The sequence below is a fragment of the Dendrobates tinctorius genome, unplaced genomic scaffold (genome assembly GCF_039654945.1).
Source record: "Dendrobates tinctorius isolate UK_male_01 unplaced genomic scaffold, ASM3965494v1 ptg000113l, whole genome shotgun sequence".
Classification (NCBI taxonomy): Eukaryota; Metazoa; Chordata; class Amphibia; order Anura; family Dendrobatidae; genus Dendrobates; species Dendrobates tinctorius.
In genome coordinates this window covers 895,278-920,169 of record NW_027361781.1, presented here as the reverse complement: position 1 = coordinate 920,169, position 24,892 = coordinate 895,278, and the positions used below count along the sequence as shown (strand labels likewise).

The window sequence follows — 24,892 nt, the reverse complement described above, 5'->3', positions numbered from 1 at the left end:
ATGCCAAAGCCAGGAATGGAACTTACCGAGAAAAAATATAATTGAAAGACTGACTCCTGCTCTTTGTTTCGGAGACACTCCTGGTTTTGGCATACAAATACTGATCACAAATACTGATGAAATACTGATCAAATAATCCATAGGGTTTTGAAAAAAACGGATCCAGAATTTTTTATGCTGGATCCTTTTTTCTCATAGACTTGTATTAGTGACAGATTGTGACGGATGGCCGCACGTTTCATCCGTCTTTTGACGGATCCGTCGGAAATTCAGCGTCCGTCGGCTGGATACAACGGACATAGTAACGTTTTTTGTCAACGTCGAAAAGTCGGACAGTGACGGATCCAGCGCCATCCGACGTTGGCTATAATGGAAGCCTATGGGCGCAGGATCTGACGCTGTCCGTCAAAAAACGGATCCGTCACTGGATTCCGTTTTTTGCTACTGATCATGCCTGGAATCATTTCTATTCCTTTAATTGAACCCCAAAATCCATTCTGGCACATAAAATCTCTCTCAAATTCTGTTCCTTTAATTCCTACAGCAAGGCTGCTACAACGGATCCGTCATAAATACGGATCTAGCGCATCAGTTTTTTGCGATATGCACAGGATCCGTCTTTTGCACACTTTGACGGATTGTGACTGATTGCAAAAGACTGAAGTGTGAAACAGGCCTTAGGCTTGTGAAAGTGGATCGTATAGCGCCAAAAAGTCACATTCAGACGAGCCGGGTAGGGGAAAAAATAATAATAATTTTTGATGCATATTTGACATTTCCATAATGAAACTAAGCAAACAAAAACGTGAACAAAACCTTCTCCGATGTCCTCCGAGGACGGTCCGGCGGTTTCCACGCACTCATTGACTTGCATGGCCGAGAGTGATCCGAATATCTGATAAAAGTCAGGCGCGCAGCAATTTATTTCCCCCATTTAGGTCGGATGGAGGAAAATATCTGACAAGTGTGGCGCCCCATAGACTAACATTGGTCCCAGGGCCATTAGATGTTTTGTCGGAACGAAAACACGGCCGTGTGTGTACATGGCGTCTTTTAGACTCTGAATTTTGAAAGATTTTTTTTTTTTGCTTAAGAATCTTCAATTTAATCATTTTTGCGGTGACTTTGCTGCAGGCTTTTTTTTTTCTTTCTTACAACTTACATATAAGATAGTGGCAGCTTCCATGTGTTCGTCCCCGGAAGAAGACCCTTGTCGCTTCTTTTAGCTACTTCTCGACTAGAGTTGAGCGAATTTTTCAAAATCCGGTTCTGATTACGACTGGCGGCGAATATCGTTTTTGCAATATTCGCCGAACAGAACCGAATGTCATTGGAGTCAATGGGAGTAGAAATGACCAAATATGTTCAGAACCGATCATCAAACATAAATTCGGCACGATCACGGTACCAATATGGCAAATCGAGATTCGGCAACCGATTCCGAAAATATTGGCTCAACTCTATTCTCGACTTTTGAACCCTGAAGCAATTAAAAGAAGTTTAAAAAATGTAACGTGCACAAATCATTTTGACATTGCTGTGCATAGTTGACTGAGTGCTTTTTCAGGCGGTTCTAGGCAGAATCCACCTGAAAAAGGCTCAGAGTGCACAGACGCTTAAGGCTATGTTTCCACACTGAGGTTCTGATGTTGCAATTTTCTGCACCCATTAAGTACAGCAGGCTGCTTGCATTTTTTCAAAAGTACGTAGCGTCAAAAACTCATCGTGGGAACGGAGCCTAAGAATTCCCTTGCACCGGGCGGTTGTCACCGCATCATATTATTGCATACATTTCTATAGCAAATTGGCACCGTTTTGCAATGTAATTTCAGACAACTGTTAGTTTTTTTTTATAAGGGGACTGATTTTTATTGGATATTTTTCACCTGTAAAGTCCAAGTAATAAAAAAAAAACGCATTGAAAAACAGCGGCTGTTCAACAGGCGAAACACATGCAGGGATTAATGCCTGTTTGATAGGCGATCCCTGTGTGTGTTGCTGCTGTGGAACAGCCTCTATAGAGACAGGAACAATAGCAAGAAAAAAAAACAAGTCACAAAATCTACAAAAATCCAGCAATTTTTCAAAAAAATACACTAGAGGAGCAAAGGTGGAATGGATTCAGAATTCTAAAGTCGCTGGATCAATGTAAAGTTCAGTTTAGGTCTTATTCAGAGGTCCATTTTTACGGACAGAACACTCAGTCATTATCGTCTATGGGGCTGTTCACATGTCCGTTATTTTTCTAGGTCCCGGTGTCCACAAGAAGAACAGAGACGTGTCCGCTTTCATCAAATTTGTGGATGGGTCTGTGAAAAAGATGGATCGCACTCACATGACATCCGTCCGTCTGCTGCTGTAAGGGTGTGTTCACACTGAATCATTTCACTTTCACATTGAGCAATTTTTTTCAGAACAAAAACTCTCCAAAATCGTCCTCAAAAACTCAAAACTTTTTAAAAAGTTGGAGACTGTGCTCCAAAAACTCAGCAAAACCCCTCCGAGTGCACAGACCCTAAAGCTATGTTCACAGGACATTCTTTTTCAAGTGTTCAGAAGCTACTGTATGAGCTTTTCAAGTGGAAACCACTTTGGGGCAAAAAAAAATCACACCAGTGTTTCCTGAAGCGGTTTCCACTTGAAAAAATTATAATTTTTAACCATAGTTTTCGGGTTAGTCCGGCCTTCTAATGAAAGTCAGTGTGTGTGACTGCAGACTTCTGAATCCTTATAGCGGAATTCGCCTGAAAAAGTCCTCTGCACATACCCTAAGAGTTCATTTTGACCAATAAGAGAAGCTCAAACTATTAAACAGAATTTTTACGCAGGATTTGACTATGGAATCTGAGAGTGACATGATATAGGGGCTGAGACCCAGATTCCAGACTTGTGTCACTTACTGATCTGCTTGTTGCAGTTTTGATACAATCCCTGTTGTGGCTGCTTTAGAAGTAGCAGTGCTCGAATACTGAGATGTGTATAACCCCGCCCACACCTCTGATTGGTAGCTTCCTGTGGCATGCTGCCAATCAGTGGAGGGGCGTAGCTGTACAGATTAACTGGACTGTCTGGCAGCTAACACCTAGTCCTGCATTGATATTCTCCTGCTGATAAAACACTGATTGTATTGAAACTACAGCAAGCTGCTGAGCAAGTGACACTTCACTGGAATCATGGTCTCTGTCCCTGCATTATTCTGCTTTCAGATTGCACATCAAAACCCTGCTGACAAAGTCCCTTTAAAGACACTTGATAAATGGGGGTACTGTCAAATATTTTGCATTGGAATCCGACAAGCATTGAAGTATTACCATTGTTCCAATTTTTATTTCATGAATCAATCAGAGAAATCTGCTTCATTCTCCTCCTGGACTGAGCTTTCATTTTCAAAATTCTCAATTCCCAGTTAAAATCTGTATTGAGGGAAGATGGATTTTTACATCACTGAGATGTGAGATGTCAGCTGCTACTGATAAGAATCTATCTAGATGGTAGGGAGAAGGGGAACAAGGGAGAAGGAGAACAAGGGAGAAGGAGAACAGGGGAGAAGGAGAACAGGGGAGAAGGAGAACAGGGGGGAAGGAGAACAAGGGAGAAGGGGAACAAGGGAGAAGGGGAACAAGGGAGAAGGGGAACAAGGGAGAAGGGGAACAGCGGAGAAGGAGAACAAGGGAGAAGGAGAACAGCGGAGAAGGAGAACAGGGGAGAAGGAGAACAGGGGGGAAGGAGAACAAGGGAGAAGGGGAACAAGGGAGAAGGGGAACAGCGGAGAAGGATAACAAGGGAGAAGGAGAACAGCGGAGAAGGAGAACAGGGGAGAAGGAGAACAGGGGGGAAGGAGAACAAGGGAGAAGGGGAACAAGGGAGAAGGGGAACAGCGGAGAAGGAGAACAAGGGAGAAGGATAACAGCGGAGAAGGAGAACAGGGGAGAAGGGGAACAGGGAAGGAGAACAGGGGAGAAGGAGAACAAGGGAGATGGGGAACAAGGGAGAAGGGGAACAGGGGAGAAGGGGAACAGGGGAGAAGGGGAACAGGCAATAAGGAGAACAGCGGAGAAGGAGAACAAGGGAGAAGGGGAACGGGGGAGAAGGAGAACAGGGGAGAAGAACAAGGGAGAAGGGGAACAAGGGAGAAGGAGAACAGGGGAGAAAGGGAACAGGGGAGAAGGGGAACAGGCAATAAGGAGAACAGGGGAGAAGGGGAACAGGGGAGAAGGGGAACAGGCAATAAGGAGAGCAAGGGATAAGGAGAACAAGGCAGAAGGAGAAGAAGGGAGAAGGGGAACAGGGACTAAGGAGAACAGGGGAGAAGGGGAACAAGGGAGAAGGAAAACAGAGGAAAAGGAGAACAGGGGAAAAGGAGCACAGGGGAACAAGAGGCAGAGCTTATCCCCCTATTCCCCTATTGCATCTACATAGAATTTTATCAGCACCAACTGTCATCTCATATCTCATATGTGTCTTCACTGAACACAGATCTTACCCCTAAATTGAGGATTCTTGAGCATGGGTAGTGCGGTGGCTCAGTGGTTAGCACTGCATCCTTGCAGCGCTGGGGTCCTGGGTTCAAATCCCACCAAGGAAAACATCTGCAAGGAGTTTGTATGTCCTCCTTGTGTTTGCATGGGTTTCCTCTGGGTTCTCTGATTTCATTCCAAAGACAATACTGACAGGGAATTTAGATTGTAAGCCCCATTGGGGACAGTGACAATAATGTCTGTAAAGCGCTGTGGAATTAATGGCGCTATATAAGTGAGTATAAAAATAAATGAACGATCAGTCCAGGAGGAGAAAGATGCAGATTTATTTTAGTGTATATTAATTATTTACTACATAAAAATTAAACCAACAGTTACTCTTTTACTTATGCCTGTAGATTCCAGCCTACTCCTTTTCATCGGTCCCAGTACTTGCCTTGTGGATCCATGATATAATTAGTATATACAGAGTATATAATCCCTTCTCTGCTCTTTAACATCAGCTTTTATGGCGCTGCAGCTCGTGATGATCGCTGCTTCCTCTTTCCAGCATCTGGGTAAAGTTCAGACTCTTCTTGCTGTAGATTGTGATCTCCGAGGCCGGGTGAGCTCATATACCTTGGTCATCTGCCATATACACCTGTATCATGCGCCTTTAACAGTGTCTGGTCATGTGTGCCGCAGTCACGAGTTGTGGGATTGTGTAATGTGTTTGGGATTAGATCAGCGCTGGGGATTATCGCTCCTCTTTGAGCCGCACAGCGCAACGGACAGGAGATACAGACTCTATCTGCTCCAAATATAGATGTAACCACTTGGATCCTCGGCCCCTTTAAAGTTTTTTGTGTCATTTCCCCCTGTGGCATTTTAGGGGGTCATAACTTTTCTCTCTTTATGGTTACGCGTCTTCCTGATGCCTTTGGGAACCAGCTGTTCTTACTTTCGGGGGCATATGTTACTTTGGGAAATGCTATTAGCATTTTGAAATAAATGCAGATTTATGCATTCATCAAACACCTATGTAACAGCTCAGGTGGTTACCAAATATTTTACTCCACGTGACCGACATGTAATAACATGTATTAACTTTTTAATCCCTGAGGGGCATGGACATTTTTGCACTTTAATCTTTTCCTTCTCTTCTTTCAAGAGCCACTGTGGCGCCCCTGAGGGTTCAGTCGCCACAGAGGTGCTGCACCTCCTCCTGAGGTATGGTGCCCCACCATTCAGGTAAGGTGAAGACACCTGACCACACTCCAACACCTGCACCCCACACAACATAGTAGTGTAGCAAAGCACCTTTGGTGGCTCCCTGCTTGGAACACGAAGAGTGCTGCATCAAAAGAGCGGGAGAATATTAGGACAAGGTCAGTCTATGAGAGAAGATCCCCTGAGTGGGATGGATGGAAGGAGGTGCTGCAGCAGTCTCCTGTGACCTGGAGCTGCTGGCACGGGAAAGAGATATAGAAAGCCTGATTCTCCATAGGGAAGAAAGATTTGTACGGAACGTGAGGAGAAGAAGAGAACTAAGGACTAGGGTCGGAGTGGAACACTTCCTCAAGTTCTAAGCGCATGGCCGGGGTCCGGTCCCCGAGGTTGTATGGATACTAATGGTCCTGCAGCAAACACCGGAGGAATAGAAGATGTCACCACTTTATTCCCACACAAGACTTGGGGGCACAACAGCAACGTGAGTGAGCCGGGACTTGGTAGCAAGGAGTCCCCGAAGCAGGCTACAGCTGTCTGCCGTACAAGTAGAGTTCTAAGAACATCTGAAAGGAGGAACTCCAGTGTAACTCAGTACTGAGAGTACTTCAAATAGGCGCAAGAAGGGAGACGTTCAGAAAAGGCACATGTTGGCGGCTGTCTGCCGTACAAGTAGAGTTCAAAGGAACATCTTAAAGGAGGAACTTGGGTTTATCACACAACCACAAGTACTTCATTACAAGCGCTAGAAAGGAGACGTTCAGAGAAGGCATATGTTGGTGGAGTGTTGGAACGGAGTCCTTCATCTTGCCTGGAGGTTGGCTGAGCCCCTGACCTGGAGGACACAGCACCGAGGCGGGCACCTGCATGCACAACAGACTGTGAGTAAAGCTTTGGAACTACATGCCCTGGTGTCCTCCGCTTATTCCTGCGCCAACCCACTCAGCGCTGCTACATCTCTGTGCTTAACACTGCACCATTATGCTCTCCTCACTAGCTCTTCATCTACACTGCCCTGGGACTACGGTCCTACCTGTGGAGGGCCACAACAAGGTTGCTGCACCACACTATCTGTCCCAGAGGATCTGTCTGCAGCGTCGGCTTAACACCTTCATTGCCGAACACCACAGGTGGCGTCACGAATCATCCACTTATAAACTGTAATCAGCCATGCTTAACACCATTCCTTTTACATGGGCGTCCAGGGCCACGGACCGGGTCGCAGCCACTGTTACCTCTCCCATTGAAATCAACGGGCCCGGCTCCGAATACCCCACGGCCCTGGCGGGCGATCCATTTTTGGCGTCACAAACAGGATGACGAAGCACGGTACCACCGTGTTCTGTGTGCCGAAGACTTATTGGACTTAAAATTGCTGAAAATGTGCAAAATAACCAAATTGATAGACTGTAAAATGGACCCTCAAAATGGCCGCTGGCATGGTGAAGAAGGGCGTGACAACATGGGTGGTCCTAAGAAAAGAGCGCGAACTGTTCTGGGCCTCCCCTGCCTGAACTTCTATGTGACATGTGACAGCAACATGGCCCACCCCCAGAGGGGTTCGTATACTGGCTTGGTATGGAGGCAGAGGAAGGAGACGCCGCCCCCAGAAGGAGGAGCGAAGCCCTGTGGTGGGAAAGGAGCCCAGGAAAAAGAGAGAACGCCAGGACGCCATATTGGAAGAAACACGGAGGCCGGAAGAGCGCGAGGAGGCTGAGCTGATCTTCCTCGGCACACTGATTGAAGGCTCCAACCCCGCTTCCGCCATGGACCGCCAGCAGCTGGAGGACGAAATTGCCCAGCTGACCCACCGTCTGCGGCTGAAGCAGGAGGCTTTGTGGACTCTGAACTTGCACCGCGCCCAGGAGGGGCCTACACCAACGGTACCTTCCACCACCGGTACCCACCGCCGCTGCATTGGTTCTCCCACAGGCAGCACCTGCGGAACCTGCGGCTGCTGCGATGCCATCGGCAGCGCCTGTTACCACCTCCACGCTGCAACCGCCACTGAGCGCTGCCTGCCAGGAGGAGTTACCCGAGGGCCTGGGAGTTGAGGAGGATGAAGCTGCGCTCCTGCCTGGACCTAGTGCGGCCGCCCAGGTCCCGCTGGAGGCCACTGCGGACCCGGAGACGCCATCCGCTCCACCACTGTCTCCGGCCTTTTACCAGGCAGCTCCAGCAACCATCGCTGCCACCGGCTGCTGTCTAGTACTGGCAGCAGAGCCAAGACACCACCAGGAAGCATCAGGTATGACCGCCGCCCCTGCAACCGGGTTGCCCCCTGAGTTCCCGTACACCGCGTGCAACGGGCCGGTACCCCGCATGGGACAAATGGAAGAGCTGTGTTCTCAATTCCAAGGCACTAAGCTGACTGCGATGGGGAAGTGGAAGAAGGCTCTGCCAAAAAAGGGCAAGGCTGGAGCAGGCGCATCCCATTCGACATCTTCTAATCTCAGCACAGGAGTTTTAGCAGCTGATGGGTGTTACTATGCATCATGGGTTCCCCCTTCCAGAGATTCATGATTCCCGCGTTTCACCCTACAAGCGGCCACAGGCAAAAGTTTCACCCGTGGTCCGACCAAAAGCCAAGGCAGCAGAAATACCACCTGAAGCTGAAGTACAACATCCCCAGGTACAAATTGCTACCCCTGCTGTACCACAGTCAGCAGTTCCACCAGCTGCCACCTCATCTGCACAGGCAGCCTTCCCCAAAGTCCAACAGAAGGAATACCAACAATTTGTTAACCCACCAGGAGGTGGAAAAGTTGACAGTCTTCCTTGGAAGCAGCAAAAGAAACCAGCTTCCACTACCCCAGGAGGAGACCACCAATAAGGAAGCATCCAAAAATGACTGCAACAAACTGAATCGTTTAAACTGTTGCCCAGGAGGGTATGGGCACCGTTGTGCCCTCATTTGTTTGTGTTTTTCTCCAGTTGGCACCAGTTTTATTGAACTGAGAGATCATGGACAATGACTGATCCAAAAACTTTCTTGTAAATAGTTGCGCCTCTTAAGGTGCCCTCTCTTGGTTTTACACAAGCCTCCTTTAGATAAGAACTACCTCAGACCTGGAGTTCTGCTCCAATTCCAAGGACACTGCAAGATATCTTGTCTGGACCAGTGTCTATGTGGTGCCCCTGAGGCTCAGTCGCCACAGAGGTACTGCACCTTCTCCTAAGTTGTAGTGCCCCACCATCCAGGTAAGGTGGGAACTCCTTTCCACACTCCAACACCCGCACCCCACACAACAGGGTAGTTCTGCACAACCACATTGCGGCTCAGTGCTTAGAGAGTAGCAGAGCACCTCTGGTAGTTACCTGCATGGAACACTGGATGTGCTGGGAGGTGGGTGGAGTTGAGATCAATATAAAAGATGGGGAAGGTTTAGAATTACAGGTCAGTCTGACGGGAGGTCAGGCGAGAGAAGGACAGTCAGTCAGGAGAGTCTGAGGACGGGTCTGAGGAGAAGGAGTGCTGCAGCTGCCTCAGTGATCTGAGCCAGCTGGCACGGGAAAGGAACAGAAGGAGAAAGACGTAGAACTGCAACCTAAGCTTCCATAAGAGAGAGAAAGAACAGTGCGGAATGAAGGAGTAGGAGAACAGAGAGGAGACGTGGGTTGGAAGAGGAACCCTGCCTATAGGTTCTCAGCGCAAGGCTGGGGCCCGATCCCCGAGGTTGTATGGACACTTATGGTTCTGCAGCAGACACCGGTGGAGTAGTTGGCTGTAAATGCACTACTCCCATCTAAGACTTGGGGCACAACAGCAACTGAATAGAGAGCCAGGACTCCAGAGAAGGGAGTCCCCGAGAGAGGCTACAGCTATCTGCCATACGAGTAGAGTTGCTAGGAAAATCTGACAGGAGGAACTCCAGAGTACCACGGTACTGGAGCTCTTCACACCTTAAGGCGCTATAGAGGAGTCGTTCAGGAAAGGTACATGTTGGCAGAGTGTTGGAGAGAAGAATCCTGACTTGCCCGGGAGGTTGATTGAGTCTCTGCCCCGGAGGACACGGCACGGATGCAGGCACCAGTGTGTACCACGGACTGTGAGTAAAGCTTTGGAACTGCAAGCCCTGGTGTTTTCCATTCATTTGTGCGCTAACACCGTCAGCACCGCTACATCTGGGTACCAGCATTCCTCACACCACCTGCACCTATTCTCATCTATTGCAATTACACTGCCCTGGGGTTATAGCTTCACCTGTGGGGAGCTACACCATCTATGCTGCAACACACCATCAGCCCCAGAGGATCTGTACGCAGCGTTGGCTTAACATCTTGCTTGCCAAACACCACAGGTGGCGTCACAAATTATTCCATCAACTACATATACATTCCGCCATTGACTTGGGCGCCCAGGGCCACGGTCCGGGTAACTGCTGCTGTGACACATTCCCCTGACCCCGGCCCAGTACCGAGTACCCCACAGGGCGACCCATCTATATCACCCAAGAATGATTGCACTTAATGTCTTAATAATTAATGCTTAGTATTTTATAGTGAAAGATAAGAATAACAACCTATGATAATTTTTCATAAGATATTGATAGCAACAGAGTTATAGAATTTAGTCTTGTAGTAATGCTTGAATAAAGATGTGAAATTTGAATAAAGATTTGAATGGAGGTGACGAACCAGGCATCAGCGGTTGTCACTCATGGTCTAGAGGAAGGAGTAAAATGTGGAAAATGTGAAAGACAAAAAGAAGAAAAATGTGTTGATGATGGTACTTGAATTAGCAGTAAACTTCTTAGTAATTATTATTATCCAATAGCACTTTAAATTAGGTAAAATGTTAAATTATAGGTAGTATGTTAAATTGTTCTGCAATGTTCAAGAGTCAATGTGTCAGAGACACCGCACTGAACTTGCTCGCTGAGCCAGTGCGCGTGTCCTGAGTAAAGCGAACAGTGCTCAAAGCTACCTGTGGAGCGGGCAGCAACCGAATAGATGTGTACTTCAGAGCCGCAGGACCTGAAGCACGTGACTGCTAGAGGCGTGGCCTAAACTCCACAGAGCTAGGAGCTGCAAGATAGCTCCTAGCAGAGTAACTGCGAGACAAAGTTACCAAGGGGCATAGACAGTGAGAATAGTCAGGACGTAGCCAATGAGTCACACACAGAGATAGCTGCAAGGTACCAGAGGGGCGAGCAGAGAGTAGTCAGGTCACAGGCAATGAGTCATACACAGATAGTTGCAAGGTACAAGAGGGGCGAGCAGAGAGTAGTCAGGTCACAGGCAATGAGTCATACACAGATAATAACGCAGTACAAAATCAACAGGCAAACTCACAACGGGAAACAGAGGCGGGTCAGAACCATATAAACAAGCTATAGCAACAAACAGGCACACGGGGGTCAGCACACTAGGCCAAAGGCAAAAGTATAACTGGCAGGGACTGAAGCTACCCAGGGGTTTATGAAGCTCTCCCAGAACCAGAAAGAGGCCACAATCATTAACCCCAAGTGTGCAGGTCAAAACCTGCACAGAGCTCCAGACATTAACCCCCGGTGTGCAGCTCAAAAACCTGCACTGGGATCATGACAGTACCCCCCTCTCAACGGGGGGCCTCTGGACCCCCAGGCTTCCCCGGGTACTTGGCATGGAAAGCCCGAACCAGGCGATCTGCATGTACCGAGCGAGCAGGGACCCATGAGCGCTCTTCTGGTCCATATCCCTTCCAGTGGACCAGGTACTGCAAAGAGCGGCGCACCCGCCGAGAGTCCACAATATGTCCGACCTCATACTCCAATTGACCCTCCACCAGCACTGGAGGAACAACAGTCTCAGAGTTCTCTTTGACAGATCCTGCTGGTTTCAACAGAGACTTATGGAACACATTAGATATTTTTAAGGAGGCGGGGAGACGCAACCTATATGCCACAGGGTTGACTATCTCCATAATCTCGTACGGACCAATGAACTTTGGTCCCAACTTAACTGATGGTACCTTTAAGTTGATGTTACGCGTGGAGAGCCAAACCTTCTCTCCCACCTGAAACATGTCTCCCGAGGCTCTCTTTTTGTCCGCAAAATATTTGTATCTCCCCTGGGCTCGAGATATATTACGCCGGACTTCAGCCCAGAGGTTTTTTAACCGTTGAACGGACCCCTCTACTCCTGGACAACCGGAATCCACCCGAGAAAACTCCCCAAAATGCGGATTAAAGCCATAGTTAATCAGGAATGGGGACATGTTGGTGGACGGACTCACCCGGTTGTTAAAAGCGAATTCAGCCAACGGTAACGCATCACACCAATCCTCCTGTCTGGCGGAGGTCAGACACCTGAGAATTTGTTCCAGGGATTGATTGGTGCGTTCTGTCTGACCATCACTCTCCGGGTGATATGCCGACGAGGAGAGTGAGATGCCCAATTTCATACAGAACGCCCTCCAAAATTTGGCCACAAACTGCACACCTCTGTCAGACACAACATTCAGGGGTACCCCATGCAATCGGACCACATGCTGCACAAACAATCTTGACAACGTTTCTGCTGAAGGTAATGCTGCCAAGGGAATGAAATGGGCCTGTTTAGAAAACCTATCCACCACCACCCAGATCACGGTATTGCCCCTGGAAGGTGGAAGGCCGGTAATAAAATCCATGGAAAGATGAGTCCATGGCCTATCAGGAACCGGTAAAGGTATGAGTTCCCCAGCCGGTCGGTTATGCGAGCTTTTGGAACGGGCACATATGTCACAAGCAGAAACAAATTCCTTGACATCGGACCTTAATGAAGGCCACCAAAAACCCCTGGCTACTGCCTCTCTAGTGGCCGTGATACCTGGATGAGCACTCAGCCTAGAATCATGAAACTCCTGCAGAAGTCTAGGCCGCAATGAATCTGGAACAAACAGTTTATCGCTTGGCCTGGTTGCCAGAGCTAGGGCCTGAGCCCTTAGGATTTCTTGTTCCAACTCAGTTGAGACCCCCGCCACTACCACCCCTGGGGGAAGAATGGAGGACGGCGGCTCAGGGGGAGACACTGGATCAAAACTTCTGGACAGGGCATCTGCTTTAACATTTTTGTACCCCGGTCGAAAAGTAATTGAGAACTGAAATCGTGAAAAAAAAAGTGACCAACGGGCCTGTCTAGGAGTAAGCCTCTCAGCAGATTCAAGGTATGCCAAATTTTTGTGATCCGTGACAACCGTGATAGGGTGAGCCGCCCCTTCCAAAAAGTGCCTCCATTCCTCAAACGCCAGCTTGACGGCAAGAAGTTCTCTATTGCCTACATTATAGTTTTTCTCAGCTGAAGAGAACGTCTTGGAGAAGAAGGCACAGGGTTTGAGATTGGTAAGGGTGGCCGGACCCTGGGACAGCACAGCCCCCACCCCCACTTCAGAAGCATCCACCTCCACAATGAATGGTTTGGATGGGTCAGGTTGCACCAACTCCGGGGCAGACATAAAACATTTCTTAATCGCAGAGAAGGATTCCTTAGCGAGTACAGACCAATTTTTTACATCAGCTCCCTTCTGGGTAAGATCCGTGAGTGGTTTCACCACTTGTGAGAAACCTTTAATGAATCTCCGGTAATAGTTCGCAAATCCTAAGAAGCGCTGGAGCCCCTTGAGATCTCGAGGCTGAACCCAGTCAGCGATCGCCAGCACCTTCTTAGGATCCATACGAAACCCCTCACAGGACACAATCAACCCCAAAAAAGACAGTTCCTGTACAAAAAACGAACATTTTTCCAATTTAGCGAACAATCGGTTCTCCCTGAGTCTCTGGAGAACTGTCTGTAGATGTTGCAAGTGAGATTGACTGTCCGGGGAATACACCAAAATATCATCCAAATAAATAATAACAAAACGGCCTATCAGATCAGAAAACACAACAGGCAATGAGTCATACACAGATAATAACGCAGTACAAAATCAACAGGCAAACTCACAACGGGAAACAGAGGCGGGTCAGAACCATATAAACAAGCTATAGCAACAAACAGGCACACGGGGGTCAGCACACTAGGCCAAAGGCAAAAGTATAACTGGCAGGGATTGAAGCTACCCAGGGGTTTATGAAGCTCTCCCAGAACCAGAAAGAGGCCACAATCATTAACCCCAAGTGTGCAGGTCAAAACCTGCACAGAGCTCCAGACATTAACCCCCGGTGTGCAGCTCAAAAACCTGCACTGGGATCATGACACAATGCCTCCCATATTGGGAAGTTTAATTTAAGAACTGTTTATCAAGCATTTCAAAATTTTTGTATGTTCCTTATTTGTAACATCTTTGTTTCACTTGCAGCCTGCGGACGTGCTGTGTTTAATGGGGGGGTATGGGGCGCCCCTGAGGGTTCAGTCGCCACAGAGGTGCTGCACCTCCTCCTGAGGTGTGGTGCCCCACCATTCAGGTAAGGTGGAGACACCTGACCACACTCCAACACCTGCATCCCACACAACATAGTAGTGTAGCAAAGCACCTTTGGTGGCTCCCTGCTTGGAACACGAAGAGTGCTGGGAGGTGGGTGGAGCTTAGACTGCACAAGAGAGCGGGAGAATATTAGGACAAGGTCAGTCTGTGAGAGAAGATCCCCTGAGTGGGATGGATGGAAGGAGGTGCTGCAGCAGTCTCCTGTGACCTGGAGCTGCTGGCACGGGAAAGAGATATAGAAAGCCTGATTCTCCATAGGGAAGAAAGATTTGTACGGAACATGAGGAGAAGAAGAGAACTAAGGACTAGGGTCGGAGTGGAACCCTTCCTCAAGTTCTAAGCGCATGGCCGGGGTCCGATCCCCGAGGTTGTATGGATACTAATGGTCCTGCAGCAGACACCAGAGGAATAGAAGTTGTCACCACTTTATTCCCACACAAGACTTGGGGGCACAACAGCAACGTGAGTGAGCCGGGACTTGGCAGCAAGGAGTCCCCGAAGCAGGCTACAGCTGTCTGCCGTACAAGTAGAGTTCAAAGGAACATCTTAAAGGAGGAACTTGGGTTTACCACACAACCACAAGTACTTCATTACAAGCGCTAGAAAGGAGACGTTCAGAGAAGGCATATGTTGGCGGAGTGTTGAAACGGAGTACTTCATCTTGCCTGGAGGTTGGCTGAGCCCCTGATCTGGAGGACACAGCACCGAGGCGGGCACCTGTATGCATAACAGACTGTGAGTAAAGCTTTGGAACTACACTGTGTTCCAAATTATTATGCAAATGATATTTTTCTCTGATTTTCCTAAATAGTCAGTACAAATGACAGTCAGTCTAATAAAAGTCATCACCTGTTAGATTACACAGGTCAACGAAAAAAATTTTTTTTTCTGGTGTCCAAAATATTTTAATGAATTTGGGGTATTTTTGGGGTGCTGATTCTGAATATGTCATCAGTTTTGCCAGATTGGCTCAAGTTTTTGAGATTTTTGGTATCTTATTTATAGCACTTGTTGGTAAATGCGACGCATCATCTCATTAATTTCTTTGGATTAGTACTTGAACTGAGCAGTTCTCAATATAGTTTTGTGTTAATTAGTGTTCTAAAAGTTTGTTCATAGCTTGATTTTTGCACTAACTTTATGTTGTTGTCTGTTTTCCAGTGAAAAGCATGAACTCATCATGAAGAAGTTGTCTTAACGATCCAGACTCATTCTGTTACATTTGTGGTGAATATACACTGCCAAAACATAGAAGAAACATAACAGACTTCGTAAAAAAAGTGTATTTTGCCTATTTTGGGGTTATGCTTGGGGACCAAGACAAGTTTTGGGCACCACACATAGTGTGCAAAGCATGTATCGAATTATTACGAAAATGGAGCAAAGGACAAAGAAAAAGCTTCAAATTTGGTGTTCCAATGGTGTGGAGAGAGCCAAAAAATCATCATGATGACTGTTATTTCTGTGCAGTGCAAGTGCAAGGATTCAATAAGCATAAGAAACGAAAATGGGAGTAACATGGAATCTGCAAGAAGGCCTGTCCCTCATTGTGAAGATGTGCCTGTACCTGTGTTTACCATAAATAACAGTCATCATGATGATTTTTTGGCTCTCTCCACACCATTGGAACACCAAATTTGAAGCTTTTTCTTTGTCCTTTGCTCCATTTTCGTAATAATTCGATACATGCTTTGCACACTATGTGTGGTGCCCAAAACTTGTCTTGGTCCCCAAGCATAACCCCAAAATAGGCAAAATACACTTTTTTTACGAAGTCTGTTATGTTTCTTCTATGTTTTGGCAGTGTGTATTCACCACAAATGTAACAGAATGAGTCTGGATCGTTAAGACAACTTCTTCTTGATGAGTTCATGCTTTTCACTGGAAAACAGACAACAACATAAAGTTAGTGCAAAAATCAAGCTATGAACAAACTTTTAGAACACTAATTAACACAAAACTATATTGAGAACTGCTCAGTTCAAGTACTAATCCAAAGAAATTAATGAGATGATGCGTCGCATTTACCAACAAGTGCTATAAATAAGATACCAAAAATCTCAAAAACTTGAGCCAATCTGGCAAAACTGATGACATATTCAGAATCAGCACCCCAAAAATACCCTAAATTCGATGAAATATCTTTGGCACCAAAAATGCTGTTGACCAGTGTTATACATCGAATTTTATTGAAGAAACCTCCCAATGATAACAGTATAATCTCCAAAATGAATAAAAACTCAAATTGCACTGTTCCAAATTATTAGGCACAGTAGAATTTCTAAACATTTGATATGTTTTAAAGAACTGAAAATGCTCATTTGTGGAATTTGCAGCATTAGGAGGTCACATTCACTGAACAACAAAGCTATTTAACTCCAAAACATCCTAACAGGCCAAGTTATATGTTAACATAGGAACCCTTCTTTGATATCACCTACACAAATCTTGCATCCATTGAAATTGTGAGTTTTTGGAGAGGTTCTGCTTGTATTTATTTGCATGAAGTCAGAATAGCCTCCCAGAGTTGCTGTTTTGATGTGAACTGCCTCCCAGCCTCATAGATCTATTGCTTGATGATACTCCAAAGGTTCTCTATAGGGTTGAGGTCAGGGGAAGATGGTGGCCACATCATGAGTTTATCTCCTTTTATGCCCATAGCAGCCAATGACTCAGGGGTATTCTTTGCTGCATGAGATGGTGCATTGTCATGCATGAAAATGATTTTGCTCCTGAAGGCACATTTCTGCTTCTTATACCATGGAAGACAGCTGTCAGTCAGAAACTCTATATACTTTGCAGAGGTCATTTTCACACCTTCAGGAACCTTAAAGAGCCCTACCAGCTGTTTCCCCATGATTCCGGCCCAAAACATGACTCTTCCACCTCCTTGCTGATGTCGCAGCCTTGTTGGGACATAGTGGCCATCCACCAACCATCCACTACTCCATCCATCTGGACCATCCAGGTTTGCTCGACACTCATCAGTAAACAAGACTGTATGAAAAGTAGTCTTCATGTGTGTCTGGGCCCACTGCAACCATTTCTGCTTGTGAACACTGTTTAGGGGTGGCTGAATAGTAGGTTTATGCACCACAGCAAGCCTTTGAAGGATCCTACACCTTGAGGTTCGAGGGACTCCAGAGGCACCAGCAGCTTTAAATATCTGTTTGCTGGTTTGTAATGGCTTTTTAGCAGCCACTCTCTTAATCCGATGAACTTGCCTGGCAGAAACCTTCCTCATTCTGCCTTTATCAGCACAAACATGTCTGTGCTCAGAATCAACCACAAATCTCTTAACAGTGCGATGATCACGTTTAAATTTTTGGGAAATAGCTAATGTTTTCATCTCTTGACCAAGGCATTGCACTATTTGATGCTTTTCAGCAGCAGAGAGATCCTTTTTCTTTCCTAAATTCCTTGAAACCTGTGCCCTGCTTAATAATGTGGAACATCATTCTTAAGTAGTTTTCCTTTAATTGGGCTCACCTGGTAAACTAATTATCACAGGCGTTTGAGATTGATTTCAGTGATCCAAAGAGCCCTGATACACAATACCATCTATGAGTTTATTTGAAAAACAAAAAATTACATCTTTATGACACTTAAATCCAATTTGCATAATAATTTGGAACACAGTGTACATGCCCTGGTGTCCTCCGCTTATTCCTGCCCCAACCCACTCAGAGCTGCTACATCTCTGTGCTTAACACTGCACCATTACGCTCTCCTCACTAGCTCTTCATCTACACTGCCCTGTGAACACTGCCCTACCTGTGGAGGGCCACAACTTCGTTGCTGCACTACACCATCTGTCCCAGAGGATCTGTCTGCAGCGTCGGCTTAGCACCTTCATTGCCGAACACCACAGGTGGCGTCACGAATCATCCACTTATAAACTGTAATCAGCCATGCTTAACACCATTCCTTTTACATGGGCGCCCTGGGCCACGGACCGGGTCGCAGCCACTGTGACCTCTCCCTTTGAAATCAACGGGCCCAGCTCCGAGTACCCCACGGCCCTGGCGGGCGATCCACCACGATTTTTTTTTTTCTGACCACATAGCTGTATTTGTGGAGTGCGCTCAACTACTGAGCCTGCACCATAGGCAGGGGTCACACTTGCGTGTGCAATGCGAGAAACTCACGCAAGTCTCTCTCCTCAATACCCGGCACTGCCGCCGACACTCGGGACCGTGGTATTCGGTTGCATCTTTTTCCAGAGTGCTGGCAGCAGTGCCGAGTATTGAAGCGAGAAACTCACGCAAGTTTCTCACATTGCTCTTGCAAGTGTGACCCCGGCCATACACTCATACTCAGCCTGTACTGAAAATATATACTACCAGTGAAAGGTTTGGGTTCCTGTTGGCGCAGTGGTTTTCTTTGTTCTTATTGGACTGTGCACATTTTAGATTCAGACTGAAAGCAACAAAACCACAAAGGAAAATATATGGAAACAAGGATTAAAGAAACATGTTGGAGAAAAAAATCAGGATATGTGTTACACCTTATTGTCCGTGCAGTATCCCCCTTTTACACTGATGACAGCATTACGCCCCCTTAGCTTTTTCTCCAGCAGTTTTATCAAGTCAACACCTAGAATGGCTTCCAACAATCTTGAATGAGATCTCAGAGGTGCTGAACTTCTTTGCCTTCACTCTAATCCCAAAAAATCTCAGTTGCGGTCAGGTGATTGTGGAGGCCATGTCATCTGAGGCAGCCTCCATCGTCCTTCTTGGTCACAGCCCTTATATAGCCCGGTGATGTGTTTTATGTCTTTGTCCGGTCCCACTAGGGGCAAACTAGATGGGATGCCGTTCCAGAATGCTGTGGTAGCCATATTAGTTAATGTGCCTTGAATTTGGAATAAATTATAAAATCATAAAATCGTAGAGTTGGAAGGGACTTCCTGGGCCATCTGGTCCAACCTCCTGCTCAAAGCAGGATTCGCAGAAATCACCGAGAGCTTCACCAGCAAAGCACCGGACACATAATACCTCCTTGTCCATGCTTTGTGGTGGACAACACACATGTAGAAACCACGCAATCACATTTTCCACATCTCACAAAAATGTTGGTACCAAAAAGCACTAATTTTGACTCATCAGACCATGGTACAGATTTCCACGGATCTAATGTCCAATTCTGGTGTTGCTTGAACCAAACAAGTCTCTTCTTCTTGTATATGGCCCTCAGTATGGGCTTCAGTGCAGCAATTCGACTCTAAAGGCCGCTCCTCGCCGTGTCCTTCGGAAAGTTGATGTTACAACTTAGAATGTATCTGCTACTTGATGTCTGTGCATCATTTGTGACAGTCTGCAAATCGCTTTATCCATAAATTATGCTTCATCACTCCTGAAACATTACTCCAAAGTGATGATCATGAGATGTGTCCCTTCTGTGTAGCTTGCTATTTACTGCCTGTGGTCAGGTGTACTCCGTCTCTAACAGCAGAGACACCGAGATAGACCGAAAGCGGGACAGGTCTTTGTCCATCTACACCAGGGATGGGGAACCTCAGGCCCCAGGGCCATTTACGGCCCTCAATGACCTTTTATCAGGCCCCCGGGCAGATTCTCAGGGACCGCATTCTTGGGCAGGGAGCTGTATCTTGATTGCCACAAACTCATTAATTTCTTCTTGCTCTGTTAGCACACACACGCAGTGTTCACTAATGAACACTGAGGCTGAGTTGACACGTGGCGCTTTTTTCGCGTTTCCGCGGCGGTTTTAACCGCGCAATTTTGCCGCGAAAACGTGAAAAATAAGCATCCCATGCATTCCTATGGGATTCCGCAATGCTGTACTAATGCTGCGGTTTTTACCGCGGCGGAATCGCTTCGCGGTAAAAACCGCAGCATGCTCATTAATTTGCGGAATCGCGGCGATCCCGCACCCATAGGAATGCATTGTTCCGCTTACTTCCCGCAAGTGGCTGTGCCCACCATGCGGAAAGTAAGCAGAACATTTGCGGATGGTACCCACGGTCCGGAGGAGAGGAGACTGTCCTCCGGGCTTTGGGTACCATATCCCTGCAAAAAATAGAATTTAAAAATAAAAAATATTGTTATTCTCACCCTCCGTCGTCCCACGCAGCCTTCCTGCTTCTCTTCACGCTCTCGTTCCCAGTAGTCCTTTGCGAAAATGCCCGCAATAGCGTCCATTCTCGCGGGATCACGAAGTCTTGCGGTCATTCGCGCGACGTCATCGCGAATGACCGCGAGACATCGCGATCCCGCGAGAACTGACGTCATCGCGGGCATTTTCGCAAAGGATTACTGGGAACGCCTGCGCGGGACGTCGGAGGGTAAGAATAACACTATTTTTTATTTTTTTTTTACATTCTATCTTTTACTACTGATGCTGCATATGCGGCCTCAGTAGTAAAAAGTTGGTCACACTCGTCAAACACTATGTTTGACGAGTGTGACCAACCTGTCAATCCGTTCTCCAAGCGATGCTACAGATCGCTTGGAGAATGCTAGCATTTTGCAAGCTAATTACGCTTGCAAAATGCTAGTTTTTCCGCGGGAAAATCGCGGGAATTTAAAATGCGATTTTCCGGCGGAATGGAATTCCGGAATTCTCGCTGTAATTTCCGCGAGAGTTCCGGTACGTGTGCACTTAGCCTGAAGGGCATGCAATGAAAGATTACATCCTGACACCAGTGCCAGAGTCAGGATGTCATTTGTGGGCGGAGTTCGTACGGCCCCCGAAGGATGGTATAAATATCCAAATGGCCCTTGGCAGAAAAAAGATTCCCCACCCCTGATCTACACGATGTAGGGATGGATCTTTGTATTGATACAGGAAGTGAGGGTTGGGCCTCTGTCTCTCTACGGCAAATGGAGGTCGGTTTTTGTCACTCGAAATAAAGTGGGGGCATGTCTTTGTTGATTAAAAGTAAGTCGGGGTGGGTCTGTTTCTCTACAGGAAGTAGTGGTGGATCTCTATCTCAATTGGGGGTGAGTGTTTATCTCTCCAGAGAAAGCAGGGGAGGGTCTTTATCCCTCTACAGGAAGAGGGGGTGGGTCTTTATGATGCCACTGGAAGTGGGGAAGGTCATTGTCCCTCTACAGGAAGTGTAGGAGTGCCTTTAGTCATCGATAGAAAATGGGGATCGAGTCCTTGTCTCTCTACAGGTAGTGGGGGCAGGTCCTTGTCTCTCTACAGGTAGCGGGGGCAGGTCCTGGTCTTTCTACAGGTAGTGGGGGCAGGTCCTTGTCTTTCTACAGGTAGTGGGGGCAGGTCCTTGTCTCTCTACAGGTAGTGGGGGCAGGTCCTTGTCTTTCTACAGGTAGTGGGGGGCAGGTCCCTGTCTCTCTACAGGTAGTGGGGGCAGGTCCTTGTCTCTCTACAGGTAGTGGGGGCAGGTCCTTGTCTCTCTACAGGTAGTGGACGCAGGTCCTTGTCTTTCTACAGGTAGTGGGGGCAGGTCCTTGTCTCTCTACAAGTAGTGGGGGCAGGTCTTGTCTCTTTACAGGTAGTGGGCGCAGGTCCTTGTCTCTCTACAGGTAGTGGACGCAGGTCCTTGTGTTGTGAGTTCATTTTCCCCTTCACCACTGAGGTCTGATGAACTCCCTCTTCTGGTGAAGGAAGGTAGTGAGGCTGATTACCAAGCACCTGAGCTGGATGATGATGACTGGGTGACGGGAATTACTGACTGGATATAAGGCAGCCGACACCCTTCTGCCTTGCTGGTGATCTCTCTGAGGGATTCTAGGAGACCAGTCTGATTCCTGCTCCTCAAAAGCTAAGTTTTCTGCACTGCTTTTTGCATTTGTGTTTTGTTTTGTTTTGCCTTGTTTTTCTGAATTTCTGCCATTCCCTGCTGGGGTGAGTTGAATTCCTTTTTTCTCTGTCTTCAGAAAATACCTGAGTGCTGATATAGTCTTTTTGAAGCCTAGCGTCTTCAGGGCCTTTTTCCCTATCAGCCTGTTGGCCCTTATTTTGATAGGGTTTTTGGCGGATTGCAGACAGCAGCCTTTCTATCCTGTCCTATTTAGTTAGCTTGGGCCCCATCATTTGCTCAGCCTATCTTTCTATCTGTGTGAGTGTTTTTTCATCTTGCTTCACCGTCATTATATGTTGGGGGCTGCCTATTGCTTTGGGGTCTGCTCTGGGGCAGTTTAGATTTCCCTTTCTGTCTTTAGGCTATGTAGTTCTCCGGCTGTGATCGAGGGGTCAAGGGCACCGTAGGAACCCCCCACGGCTACTACTAGTTGTTGTTGATAGGTTCAGGGGTCTGCAATCCGATAGCTGCCAACTTCTCTGGTTTTCTGGACTTAGCTAGTATTTCTGTTTTTGCCTCCTACGGTGACTCATTCATAACACCTTGTCTCTCTACAGGTAGTGGGCGCAGGTCCTTGTCTTTCTACAGGTAGTGGGGGCAGGTCCTTGTCTCTCTACAGGTAGTGGGGGCAGGTCCTTGTCTCTCTACAGGTAGTGGAGGCAGGTCTTGTCTCTCTCCAGGTAGTGGGGGCAGGTCCTTGTCTCTCTACAGGTAGTGGGCGCAGGTCCTTGTCTTTCTACAGGTAGTGGGGGCAGGTCCTTGTCTCTCTACAGGTAGTGGGGGCAGGTCCTTGTTTCTCTACAGGTAGTGGGGGCAGGTCTTGTCTCTCTACAGGTAGTGGGGGCAGGTCCTTGTCTCTCTACAGGTAGTGGGGGCAGGTCCTTGTCGCTCTACAGGTAGTGGGGGCAGGTCCTTGTCTCTCTACAGGTAGTGGGGGCAGGTCTTTGTCTCTCTACAGGTAGTGAGGGCAGGTCCTTTTCTCTCTACAGGTAGTGGGGGCAGGTCCTTGTCTATCTACAGGTAGTGGGGGCAGGTCCTTGTCTATCTACAGGTAGTGGGGGCAGGTCCTTGTCTCTCTACATGTACTGGAGGCAGGTCCTTGTCTCTCTACAGGTAGTGGGGGAAGGTCCTTGTCTCTCTACAGGTAGTGGGGGCAGGTCCTTGTCTCTCTACAGGTAGTGGGGGCAGGTCCTTGTCTTTCTGCAGGAAGTGGGGGGTAGGTCCTTGCCTCTCTACAGGTAGTGGAGGCAGGTCCTTGTCTCTCTACAGGTAGTGAGGGCAGGTCGTTTTCTCTCTACAGGTAGTGGGGGCAGGTCCTTGTCTCTCTACAGGTAGTGGGGGTAGGTCCTTGTCTTTCTGCAGGAAGTGGGGGGTAGGTCCTTGTCTCTCTACAGGTAGTGGAGGCAGGTCCTTGTCTCTCTACAGGTAGTGAGGGCAGGTCCTTTTCTCTCTACAGGTAGTGGGGGCAGGTCCTTGTCTCTCTACAGGTAGTGGGGGCAGGTCCTTGTCTTTCTACAGGTAGTGGGGGCAGGTCCTTGTCTCTCTACAGGTTGTGAGGGCAGGTCCTTTTCTCTCTACAGGTAGTGGGGGCAGGTCCTTGTCTCTCTACAGGTAGTGGGGGCAGGTCCTTGTCTTTCTACAGGTAGTGGGCGCAGGTCCTTGTCTTTCTACAGGTAGTGGGGGCAGGTCCTTGTCTCTCTACAGGTAGTAGGGGCAGGTCCTTGTCTCTCTACAGGTAGTGGGGGCAGGTCTTGTCTCTCTACAGGTAGTGGGGGCAGGTCCTTGTCTCTCTACAGGTAGTGGGGGCAGGTCCTTGTCGCTCTACAGGTAGTGGGGGCAGGTCCTTGTCTCTCTACAGGTAGTGGGGGCAGGTCCTTGTCTCTCTACAGGTAGTGAGGGCAGGTCCTTTTCTCTCTACAGGTAGTGGGGGCAGGTCCTTGTCTATCTACAGGTAGTGGGGACAGGTCCTTGTCTATCTACAGGTAGTGGGGGCAGGTCCTTGTCTCTCTACATGTACTGGAGGCAGGTCCTTGTCTCTCTACAGGTAGTGGGGGAAGGTCCTTGTCTCTCTACAGGTAGTGGGGGCAGGTCCTTGTCTCTCTACAGGTAGTGGGGGCAGGTCCTTGTCTTTCTGCAGGAAGTGGGGGGTAGGTCCTTGCCTCTCTACAGGTAGTGGAGGCAGGTCCTTGTCTCTCTACAGGTAGTGAGGGCAGGTCGTTTTCTCTCTACAGGTAGTGGGGGCAGGTCCTTGTCTCTCTACAGGTAGTGGGGGCAGGTCCTTGTCTTTCTGCTGGAAGTGGGGGGTAGGTCCTTGTCTCTCTACAGGTAGTGGAGGCAGGTCCTTGTCTCTCTACAGGTAGTGAGGGCAGGTCCTTTTCTCTCTACAGGTAGTGGGGGCAGGTCCTTGTCTCTCTACAGGTAGTGGGGGCAGGTCCTTGTCTCTCTACAGGTAGTGGGGGCAGGTCCTTGTCTTTCTGCTGGAAGTGGGGGGTAGGTCCTTGTCTCTCTACAGGTAGTGGAGGCAGGTCCTTGTCTCTCTACAGGTAGTGAGGGCAGGTCCTTTTCTCTCTACAGGTAGTGGGGGCAGGTCCTTGTCTCTCTACAGGTAGTGGGGGCAGGTCCTTGTCTTTCTACAGGTAGTGGGGGCAGGTCCTTGTCTCTCTACAGGTTGTGAGGGCAGGTCCTTTTCTCTCTACAGGTAGTGGGGGCAGGTCCTTGTCTCTCTACAGGTAGTGGGGGCAGGTCCTTGTCTTTCTACAGGTAGTGGGGGCAGGTCCTTGTCTCTCTACAGGTAGTGGGGGCAGGCCCTTGTCTTTCTGCAGGAAGTGGGGGCAGGTCCTTGTCTTTCTACAGGTAGTGGGGGCAGGTCCTTGTCTCTCTACAGGTAGTGAGGGCAGGTCCTTGTCTCTCTACAGGTAGTGGGGCAGGTCCTTGTCTCTCTACAGGTAGTGGGCGCAGGCCCTTGTCTCTCTATAGGTAGTGGGTGCAGGTCCTTGTCTTTCTACTGGTAGTGGGCGCAGGTCCTTGTCT

The 24,892-nt window shown here is 48.0% G+C and overlaps 1 protein-coding gene across 1 annotated transcript in view; it reads left to right on the top strand.

Annotated features, from left to right (window-relative positions):
• The window catches only part of CFAP53 (cilia and flagella associated protein 53), a 63,105-nt gene that overhangs the window by 128 nt on the left and 38,085 nt on the right, over positions 1 to 24,892 (top strand). The window contains exon 2 of the mRNA XM_073589756.1: positions 2,250 to 2,364. The gene's annotated coding sequence lies outside the window, so the exon portion shown is untranslated. The remainder of the gene's footprint in view (positions 1 to 2,249; positions 2,365 to 24,892) is intronic.